The 11,111-nt window shown below is 39.0% G+C and overlaps 1 pseudogene; it reads left to right on the top strand.

Moving 5' to 3' along the window:
- Nucleotides 1-3,358: 3,358 nt before the first annotated feature.
- LOC131279476 (translationally-controlled tumor protein-like) lies at nt 3,359-4,718 on the top strand (annotated as a pseudogene).
- Nucleotides 4,719-11,111: the final 6,393 nt, after the last annotated feature.

Here is an 11,111-nt window from a genome sequence, read left to right as displayed (position 1 = left end):
CATGTCTTTATGGCTAATCCAATCCTGTGGGTGTAAATCTATTACAGGAGGAAACTTCTTTAAATTAGGTAACTTTTGTAGGGTATGACCTCTTACCGAAGTTCTTTATAAATGGAATGAATACAGAGAGAAACAGAAAAAGAAACCCATAGGTGCTCAGAAAAGAAAAAACCCACAGGAGCAGAAGGAAACCCACAGAATTGGAGGGAGAAAGCCCACAGAAGCCAGAAGCTGAAGCAATAAAAGCCAGATGAAGGGAGAGCAGCAGATGCTACCATGTGCCTTGTCATTGACTCGGGTCCAGAATCTCTGGCAGCCAGTCTTTGGGGAGAAAAGCATCATCTGATAAAGTTCGATTTGGACATTTTCATGGCCTCAGAACTATAAGCTTCTAAGTTAATACATCCCCCTTGTAAAACGCAACCCATTTCTAGAATATTGCTTTTGGCAGCCTCTAGCAAACTAAACCAATAGTTTCCAGGAATACTCCTATGGCTGTCTATAATGACTTGCTAAATGCCGTGATACTGAAGTTTAGGGCAGAGGTGATAATGTGGTCTGACCATGTCCAATAATATCTGCAATCAGAGTGGAAATATGTGGCTAGTGGAGGAGAAACCAACTTTGAAATGTACGCGGCCAAAAGCTAGTCTCTGAAAAATTATTCCAATCAGTGGATACATAAAATTATAAATACAACATATTTTTGCATAATTTTAATGTTTGAAATCGTAATTATTTTCATATTCAAAGAATAAACAAGTTATAATAGAACGAATGAGGTTTACTGAGGCTTCAGATGCAAGATCTCTGTATAAAAATCAGTTATATTTTTATACAGGAGCAACGGGCAAACTGAAAATGAAAAGTGAACAATTCCATTTAACAATTACACCAAAAAGAATGAAATGCTCACCAATAAATTCAACAAAAGAATGGTAAAAGTTTTACTCTGAAAACTACAAAATTAATATTGAAAAAAGTAAAAGAACTAAATAAATGGAATGCCATCTGTGTTCATGGATCAGAAGACTTACTACTATTAAGTTGGCAATATTCACACAATTGACCTGCAGATTCAATTCAAGCCCTATCAAAATCCCAGTTGACTTCTTTAAAGAAATTAACAAACTGATCCTAAAATTTGTATGGAAATTCAAGGGACCCAGAACAGCCAAAACAATCTTGAAAAAGAAGAACAAAGTCAGATGACTCACACTTCCTGATTTCAAAATTTACTACAAAGCTACAGTAAACAAGACAGTACAGTACTGGCATAGGATAGATACACAGATTGGTGGAATAGAATTGAGGGTCCAGAAATAACTCTCACAATTACAGTCAATTTTTTTTTACAAGGGTTCCAGGACAATTCAATAAGGGAAAGAACAATCTTTACAACAAATGCTTATATGACAAGATACTTACATGCCAAAGAATGAATTTGGACCTCTACCTCATATTATTTATAAAAATCCACTCAAAATGGATCAAGGACCTAAATAGATAAGCTAAAAGTGTAAAACTCTTACATGTAAACAGAGGTGTAAATTTTCATGACCTGAAATTAGGCAATGGTTTCTTAGATGTGAAACAAAAGCACAAGCAATAAAAGAAAAACATAAATTTTGTTGATATCAACAAAATTAAAACTGTTTGTGCATTGCTGAAATATGGAACCAGCCAAAGTGTCCATCAACCAATGAATAGATAAACAAAATGTATATACATACAATGGAATACTATTCAGCTATAAAAAATGAAATCTGGATGCATATGGCTACATGGATGAACCTAGAGGATATTATGTTGAGTGAAATAAGCCAGACACAAAAGGACAAATATTGTATGGTCTCACTAATATGAACTAAATAAGGGACTTTAACTCATGGAGGTAAACTCTAGACTAGAAGTTACCAGGAAATAGAACATGGATTGAGATTGGGAGCGGATGCTCAGTGTATGCAGCATTATTAATAAGCTTAATTGTGAAAGTGTGGAAATGAGTAGAGTTGATAGTAACACATTATCGTGGGTATAATTAACTCTGCTGATGCATAAATGTGATTGTGGCTAAAAGGGGTAATCTGTGTATGTAAACGTCAATTGAAGAATAATCTAGGAAATATATAACAGTGATTTTGGTGGTCAATGAAGATTGTGGTTAATAGCATTAATGTAAGAACACTCTTATAAAGTGCTAAGAATATGGTGACACATGGGAAAATTACAATAATGTAACACGCATTATAGCTAACAGTAAAATTGTAATAGTTTTGCAGCAATGACAAGAAGAAATTTCAATTCTAAGGAACAATAAGGGTATAAAGGGGTATGGGATTTTTTCCTTTTTGGAGTGATGAAAATGTTCTAAAATTGACTGAGGTGATGACAGTACAACTCTGTGGCAAACATAAGAGCTACTGAGTGCATACTTTGAATGGATTATACAAAGCATGGGACTGTCTAGCACAGTGGTAGAAAATGAACTGCAGTAACAGGACAAGTATGAGATCATCCTCTCATGAGTTATAGCAAATATTTAATACTAATACGGGGTGTTAATAACCAGGTGGGTTTGGGGAAAATACACCACATGTAAGATATAGGCTATAGTTAGTAGCAGTATTTTTTTATATATATTTTTAAATTGTTACATAAAAAATATAGGGGATTCCCATATGCCCCACACCCTGCCCTCCCACACTTTCCCACATTAATAACATTCTTCATTAGTGTGGTACATTTGTTGTAATTGATGAACACGTTTTGGACCATTGCCATTAAGCATGGATTATAGTTTACACTTTCTTGCTCAATTTTGTAAATTGTGACAAGACAGGTAATAACCTGTATCTATCAAGTAGCAATATTTTGATGATGCTCTTTCATAGTTTATAACAAATGTTTTTACAACAATGCAAGTTGTTGTTGGTGGGTGATATATGAGAGCTCTGTATGATGATATGCATATTTGTTCTGTAAATCCACAACTTTTATTATTGTAAATTCACAACTTTTACTTATTGTTTATGTATGCTCAGTTTGAATGATATACTTCAATTAAAAACTTTTTTAAAAGATGACAAATAAGTGATCTACCAAGGGAGAATATAAAAAAAAAATTGTGCATCAAAGGACATCATCAAGAAAATGAAAAGACAATCCACAGAATGGCAGAGAATTTTCGTACATCATTTATCTTATAAGGGACTTGTATCTAGAATACACAAATAAGTCATACCACATGTGGTAGTCTGAGACTCTATGTACCCCCAGAAAATCATGTTCTTAAAGCTGGTGCATTCCTGTGAATCTACTGTAGGTGGGACTTTTGATCAATTTAGTTCAATAAGGCATGGCACAGGGTGAGTCTTAATCCTCTTACTGGCATCGTTTATAAACTGGATGAAGAGAGAGAGAGAGAGAGAGAGAGAGAGAGAGAGAGAGAGAGAGAGAGAGACCCCCTAAACCAGAAGCTGAAAGCAATGAAACCCAGAAGAGAGGGGAGAACCCAGAAGACGCCACTGCATGCCTTGCTATGTGACAGAGAAGTCCAGGGTCACCAGCAGCCAGTCTTCAGGGAGAAAGCATCACCAGGTGTCATGTGATTTGGACATTTTCATGGCCTCAGCACTGTAAGCTTGTAAGTTAATACGTCCCCCTTGTAGAAGCCAACTCTTCTGGCATGTTGCTTTCTGCAGCCTAGTAGACTAAAACACAACTCAATACTAAAAAGACAAATAAGCCAACTAAAAAATGGGCAAAGTATCTAAATAGACATTTTTCCCAAAGAAGATAAACAAATGACCAATAAGCACATGGAAAGTAGCTCAACATGACTAGACATAAGGAAATGCAAATCAAAACCATCAGGGGATACCACTTTACACCATTAGCATGACTAGAATCAAAAAGTCAGATAACAAGTATTGGTATGGATGCGAAGAAGTCAGAACACACATACATTGCTGGTGTGTAAAATGGTGTAGCCAATTTGGAAAACAGTTTGGCAGTTTCTCAAAAAGTTACAAATAGAATTACTGTGTGATCCAGCAAGTCCACTCTCAGGCATACAATCAAGAGAACTGAAAACATATGTGTGGTCAAAATTTGTACATAGATTTTCCAGCCATTCCCCTTTGCCCTCAGCTCTAGGCTCCTTCCAAGCAAGCACAGCCGCTGTCTTCTTCCAGCTGCCACCAAGACCATCTACCAGGATCTCCTCAGCCATGACGAGATGTTCTCTGACATTTACAAGATCTGGGAGCTATGAGAAGGGTTGAGCCTGGAGTTGGAAGGGAAGGTGGTCGTAGGACAGAGGGTAACACTGATGACGCGTTCATTGGTGGAAATGCCACCCCCAAAGCCCCCAAGGGCGAAAGCACCAGAAGCTCAATGATCATTGGTGTTGATGATACTGTCATGAACCATCGCTTGGACGAAACTAGCTTCACAAAAGAGGCCTATAAGAATTACATCAAAGATTCCATGAAATCAATCAAAGGAAAACTTGAAGAACAGAGACCAGGAAGACTAAAACCTTCTATGACAGGGGATGCAGAACAAATCAAGCACATCCTTGCTAATTTAAAAAACTACCAGTTCTTTATTGATGAAAACATGAAGGTATAGTGGCTCTCCGGGACTACCATGAGGATGGTGTGGCCCCATATATGATTTTCTTCAAGGATGGTTTAGAAATGGAGAAATGTTAAGAAATTTGGCAATGACTTCGATCTATCACCTGTCATCATTACTGACTACTGCTTTTCATCCTTACAACACCAGGACTAGAGAGATGAACTGATGACCAGTTGCACTCTTCATTTATTTTAACCTTGATTTGTTTGAAGCAGAAGCATTGTTTTTTTTTAAGAAAAACATGCCTTGTATGTTGCCTAAAGGTAAAAATGCATTTAAACTCACTTAAAAAAAAACTTGTACATGAATGTTCACAGTAGCATTATGTATAATAGCCAAAAAGTGAAAACAACCCAAATATCCTTAACTAATGAATGGACAAATAAAAGGCAGTATAGACATACAATGGAATATTACTTGATAATAAAAAAAGAATGAAGCACTAATATATGCTACAACATGATTATAAACTTTATGTTAAGTGAAGTAAGCCAGTTTTAGAAAAAACAACATATTGTATGATTCTATGTATGTGAAATGTTCAGAACAGGCAAATCTATAGAGATAGAAAGTAGAATATTGGTTGTCTAGGGTTGCAGTGACTGGGGGGAATGGGGAGTGATGGCTTCTTTTTTGGGGTGTGAGGTTTCTTTTTTGGGTAATGAAAGTACTCAAAAATTGATTGTGATGATGGATACATAACTTTGTGAATATACTAAAAGTTATTGAATTATACACTTTAAAAGGATGAATTGTATGTATGTGAATTATATCTCAAAGTTGTTAAAGAATAAATGAGGAGGGAAGCACACTTGGCTCAATGGATAGAGTGTCCGCCTACCACATGGGAGGTCCGCGGTTCAAACCCCGGGCCTCCTTGACCCGTGTGGAGCTGACCCATGTGCAGTGCTGATGTACACAAGGAGTGCCGTGCCATTCAGGGGTGTCACCCATGTAGGGGAGCCCCATGTGCAAGGAGCATGCCCCGTAAGGAGAGCTGCCCAGCATGAAAGAAAGTTCAGCCTGCCCAGGAGTGGCGCTGCACACATGGAGAGCTGACGCAGAAAGATGACACAACATAAAGAGACACAGATTCCCGGTGCCACGGACAAGAATAGAAGGGGTGAGGGGAAGAGGGGAGAAAGAAATAAAAATAAATCTAAAAAATAAAAGAGTAAATGAGGGACCCAGGTCAACTAACAGGGAGGTGAAGGTGGTCAACCACTACACCAGGGAATCAAGAGTGCCTACAACTGCAAGCAGGAGAATTGCATCCAGCATCCCTGTGGAATCTAAGCCCCCTCTTGATATAGAGGTGGAGTGGACATCGCCATGCCAGGGTCCTCAGGATGGAGGAATAAAATATGGACTAGAGTGGATTTACTGATATTCTACTATAAAACGATTGTGACTAGTAATAGAAGAAATTGTAGCATTGAGGTGGAGAAAGTGGTCACAGTAGTTGCTGAGAGCAGGAAGAGGGAAGAAGAGGTGTGATGTGGGGGAATTTTTGGGACTTTGAGTTGTCCTAAATGATATTGCAGGGACAGATGCTGGACGTTATATATCCTGCCATAACCCACTGAATGTACTGGGGAGAGTGTGAACTACAGGGTCAACTGTTATCCATGTGGTGCAGCAGTGCTCCAAAATGTGTTCACCAAGTGCGATGAGTATGCCACAATGATGGGAGAGGTTGTTGGTATGGGAGGAGTGGGGTGGGGGAGTAAGGGGTTTATGGGAACCTCTTGTGTTTTTTAATGTAACATTTTTTATGATGTATATATCTTCAAAAAATACAATTTACAAAAATCATGGGGGTTGGGGGGTGAGGAGTGACTTATATGAGAACCTCTTATGTAACAGTCTTTGTGATCTATTAACTTTAATTTTAAAAAGTGTAAAAAAAAGAATAAATGAGGGGAAAACCCTAAAACTGATTCCAAACAGATACCAAATTCAACCCAATTCTATTTCAAATGAGCTCAAGGCATCATATTGCTTACATAGTATTCCTAGCCAAAATTCATAGCCTGAATGGTCTTAGGGAGACACGGACAAACCTAAATTGAGGGACATTCTATGAAATTACTGATCTGTATGGTACAAAAATATCAAAGTCATGAAAGACAAAAAGGCTAAGGAACATTCCAGATTACAGGAGACCACAAAGACATAAATGGGGGAAAGTTGCTATAAAAGACATAATTGGTACAATTGAAGAAATTAGAATATGGACTCTGGATTGGATAATAACTTTGCATTCATATTAAATGTCCTGACCTTGACAGCTACACTGTAGTTATGTACTAGAACGTCATTTGTCTCAGGAAATACAGACTGTCTTGGTTTGCTGGGGCTGCAGTAACAAAGCACCAGAGACTCCGTGGTTTAAAACCACAGGAATTATTGTCCCCTGCTTCTGGAAGTTGGAGGTGAGAAATCTGTGGTGGGGGCAGGGCTCAAGTCTGTGATGGTGTAGAAGTCATGGGGTGAGTTAGGGACGTGAAGGGGGAATGATGGGGTCCCCCAGGTGCTGTAATATTTGTTTCTTAATCTGATTGCGTGTGAAATCCATCAAGCTATATACTTAAACGTGTACACTTTCCTAGATGTATGCTATACTTCAATTTAAAAAAAGGTGAAAAAAAAAGTGCTGAACAGACTTAAATACAATTCCTCCTGTCAGAGTGCCCGTGTATAGCGGTAAGAACAAAAGTTTTCGGTTCCAACTGATCTGAATTGGAATCTTGGCTCTATTACTCACTAATTGTGTGCTTTTGCAGATTTTTACGTTATGTTTCTTCATTTGTAAAATAAGGATTATAAATAATAAATATCTACTTTTCAGGGTTATTGCGGGGGTTAGAGGTTAGATATAGTATAAATAAAGTGCTTGGCACGACTGGTTGCCTAAACATCACCCCTTATTACTTACCCACACTTAAACGTAGACTCTCCTGGCCACCCATGCAGCCTATGTGGTATGCTTCTAGGCAGTGAGAAAACCACTGAGGGTGTCTGGAAAAGCTTTTGTTTTCCTAATGAAAGGGACAAATGTGACCGGTGGCATTCTTTGACCTTCCTCCTGCCTTGAAAGTGAGCACAATAGCTGGAGTTGAAGCAGTCATTTTGTCACTGTGAGGTGATATGCATGAGGGAAAGGTTAAGAGAATCAGAAAGGCATTACTGAGCTGCTGCATCAAAGCTAGCAGTCACCTGTTCCCATGCTTCTTGCTATCTAACTGTTAAGTCACTGTGAAACACTTTTTCTGTCAGATGAAGCTGAATGCATTCCTAACCAAAACACAGTTTAAATTATCATGATTACTAAATGTAGCATTATCTTTCCAAGCTTTTTTGAGGCCATATCCCACTGCTATCTCATACCGACCTTATATTGGCCAATAATCAATAAAAATGGCAGCAAATACTGTTGCCAGCCTCCACTTTCTCATACTTGCAGAATTTGTCTAAACCTTGATTCAGGACAAACTGTTAAATTTTATCCTGTTAGCTTTTATCTTCCCCCTGTCTGAGATTTACAATCCTTTTAAGCTCAATCACTAGCTGGACATGAAAAGTTATGAATCATCTCCCCTTTGGGAGGCTTAAGAACCTGTATTTTCGTATTGTAATAAACCTCCTCTGTTTCCTTCCTCTTGCTTACATCAACGTCTTCTTTCTCTCAGAAGGACGCCGCCGTATTTGGGATGACACTTCAGTCCACAATTTCTTTTAGGGTCCCCGCAGTCATTTTGGTGGTAGGGCTGAGGAGAGAGCATCCACAGAGAACGGTCACAGTCATTGTAGCTGTGTTCAGTTTATTGTGCTCAGACATAGGACAGGTCTTATGTGAATCTCTGCTTAATAGCAGAGATTCTCCCCATGAGGGCGAAGGGGCTATAAAGTCAGGGTTGAAACACCAGAGATGCAGGAAAGAATCATTTCACCTCTCTAGAGACTGAATATGATGCAAGGAAAGTAGAAAGACATTAAGAAACAAGTATTAAGAAAGAGAGTCTTTCCTGAAACTCTCTAAAAAGAAGACTGGAACTCAGCCACTGCTGACTAACAAGGTTAATGGTGACTGTGATGGATCTGCAAAAGTGGAAGGCAAGTGAGACGAGCTGTCACCGTGAAAGTGGAACTTATGGAGAATATGAATGGGATCACAGCCATTATCCTCAGCTCATCAACAGAAACCATTTAAAAAGTATCAATTGTAACATATTTGTAACATGACCCTGCAGGAGGCTACTGCCGTGTATACTGTGAACTTGTGCCAGACACACAGAATTAGACCCAGTTTCCAACGCGGACAACAGAAGGTGATGCAAAGTGAAGCTAAGAATGCTAACTCAGACTGACCAGGTAGAACCAACAACAGAAGGAAAATAAGGACTGGCTTCTGTAATGTACAACTGTATCTTCATTGGTCATAGGTACACAATATTTATAAAAGTATAGAATATATATATATATAATAAGCATGTTTGGGAAGGGGATAGTTGCAAAATAATCATGGACGTTCTATGCTTAACCAGGGCAGGAAGAAAAGAAATCCAACTGGATAGGTTCTGTAAAGGAAATGGTCCTCCAAGAATCACTTACAAAGAGGAGATACTGTAATGGGCTGGAGCAGAGAGGATATTCCTGATGTGTGCTACATTTATACTAGAGTTGGACATCAGTTGAGTACAACTCATGATGGAATGATGGAAATAAGATGAAGGAACTTTGAAAGTCTTTGGGAGGAGTCATCTGAAACCCATAATTATAATGATAATTGCTATCATTTTTTTCTATCCCTATGTTGTACCGTAAGAAAATAAATTAGGTGAAATTGTCTCCATTCATGATGACACCTTTGAAAGAGAAACAAACAATTTTGACAGGGCTGTTAAAGGCCATAGGATCCAGAAATGGGAGGAATAGGATCAAATGGGTCAAGTTGATGAGTGTGGTAGCAACGTAAGACCTACAAGAGAAGACAGGAGGTGATAGATCAGACTAAGACTGTGGCAGTCAGAAGGAAAAAGGGGCATGCTAGCAATCAGTCCCTATGAAGATGTGCCGTGATAGGGGATGGAGATGAACCGAGGTTCACCAGGAGTTTTACTGGTTGTGTTGGCCTTTCCAAGAAGTAAAAATAACCTCCTTTGCTTGCCCTGCTACTACATCTAGCCACAGTCCCAGTTCCCTCCTTAGACATGCATCTCAAGAGAGTGGACAGTACCTGTTGCCTGACTCCCACCTGGTTCCCCCCGTCTGGGCTATGTGCCATCACTGCACTCATTACCAACTGCAGAAGTCTTCTCCTAGTCCTCAATCTTTTCTACTCTCAGCAGCCTTGGGCGCAGCAGGCCCGTTTCTCCTTTTGGACTTCACTGATCCTTATTGTCATCTACCTCTCCTTCCTTACATTTTTCACTGACCCATTTCCCATCTCTGCTTCCCAAATGTAGGCATTCTCAGATGTCAATTTTAGGCCTCTAAAAAGTCTAAAACTCAAGTCATTTTCTATCCTCAAAAACTAGCTCCCTTCCTAACATCCTAATTTCTGTTCATATTATCATACTTCTCAAATTCCCCTAAGTTTGTAATCTTTGGGTTTTCCTTTTCCTTTGTTCCTTACCTTAGTCATCATGTCTTGTGGACTCATCTTTGTTATGCTCACAAATCCATTCCTACCTATCTGTTTCTATTCCAAGAACCCTAAACCAGGATCTCATTACAGATCTCCAAGAAATTGTCTGTTAGCTGTTTTTCTCTATCTTATCTTCCTTAAACACTGTTTCAGTATTGGTGGTGAAAACAGCAAAAGTAGTAATAGCAACAGCTATTGTATATTGAATGGTCATTATTTGTCATTGTGACAGGCTCAACTAACCTATGATGGTTAGGATCAGCTCGGCCAGGTAATTGTGCCCAGTTGCTTGGTCAAGCAAGCACTGGGCTACTGTAATACAAGGGCATTTATGGACTTGAGTCACCATTGACTTTACTGCAGGGGTAAATCATAGATAGCTGATTACAATTACATCAATCAGGGAGAGTGCCATCAGCAATGAGTGATGCTTTAGCCAATCAGTTGAATGCCTTAAAAGGGAAAGTGATTCCAGCATTGAGAGAGAATTTCCCAGCTTGTCTTTGGACAGTTCTCCCAGAACTCGTCAAGACCCTTCACTGGACCGTCACTGGAGTCTCTGGTTGTAGCTGCCCATGGAACCTGGAGGAGTGCCTCCCCACGGCTGTCTGGGAGACTCTTACAGAACCGCATACTATTGGCAGTTATCTCATTGATTCTGTTTCCCTAGAGAACCCTGACTAATAGTCATGTATATTAGAAAAAGCTCATTTAATCCTTTCAACCATATGAATTGATACTGCTGTTGAAAACAATTTGAAAATGAGAAAACCAAATCTTAGCAAGTTTAACTGTTTGCCAGAGGAAATCCGCTAAC

Source organism: Dasypus novemcinctus, chromosome 1 (genome assembly GCF_030445035.2).
Source record: "Dasypus novemcinctus isolate mDasNov1 chromosome 1, mDasNov1.1.hap2, whole genome shotgun sequence".
NCBI lineage: Eukaryota > Metazoa > Chordata > Mammalia > Cingulata > Dasypodidae > Dasypus > Dasypus novemcinctus.
The sequence above is the reverse complement of the archived record's forward strand: the minus strand, read 5'-3'. Positions and strand labels throughout refer to the sequence as shown.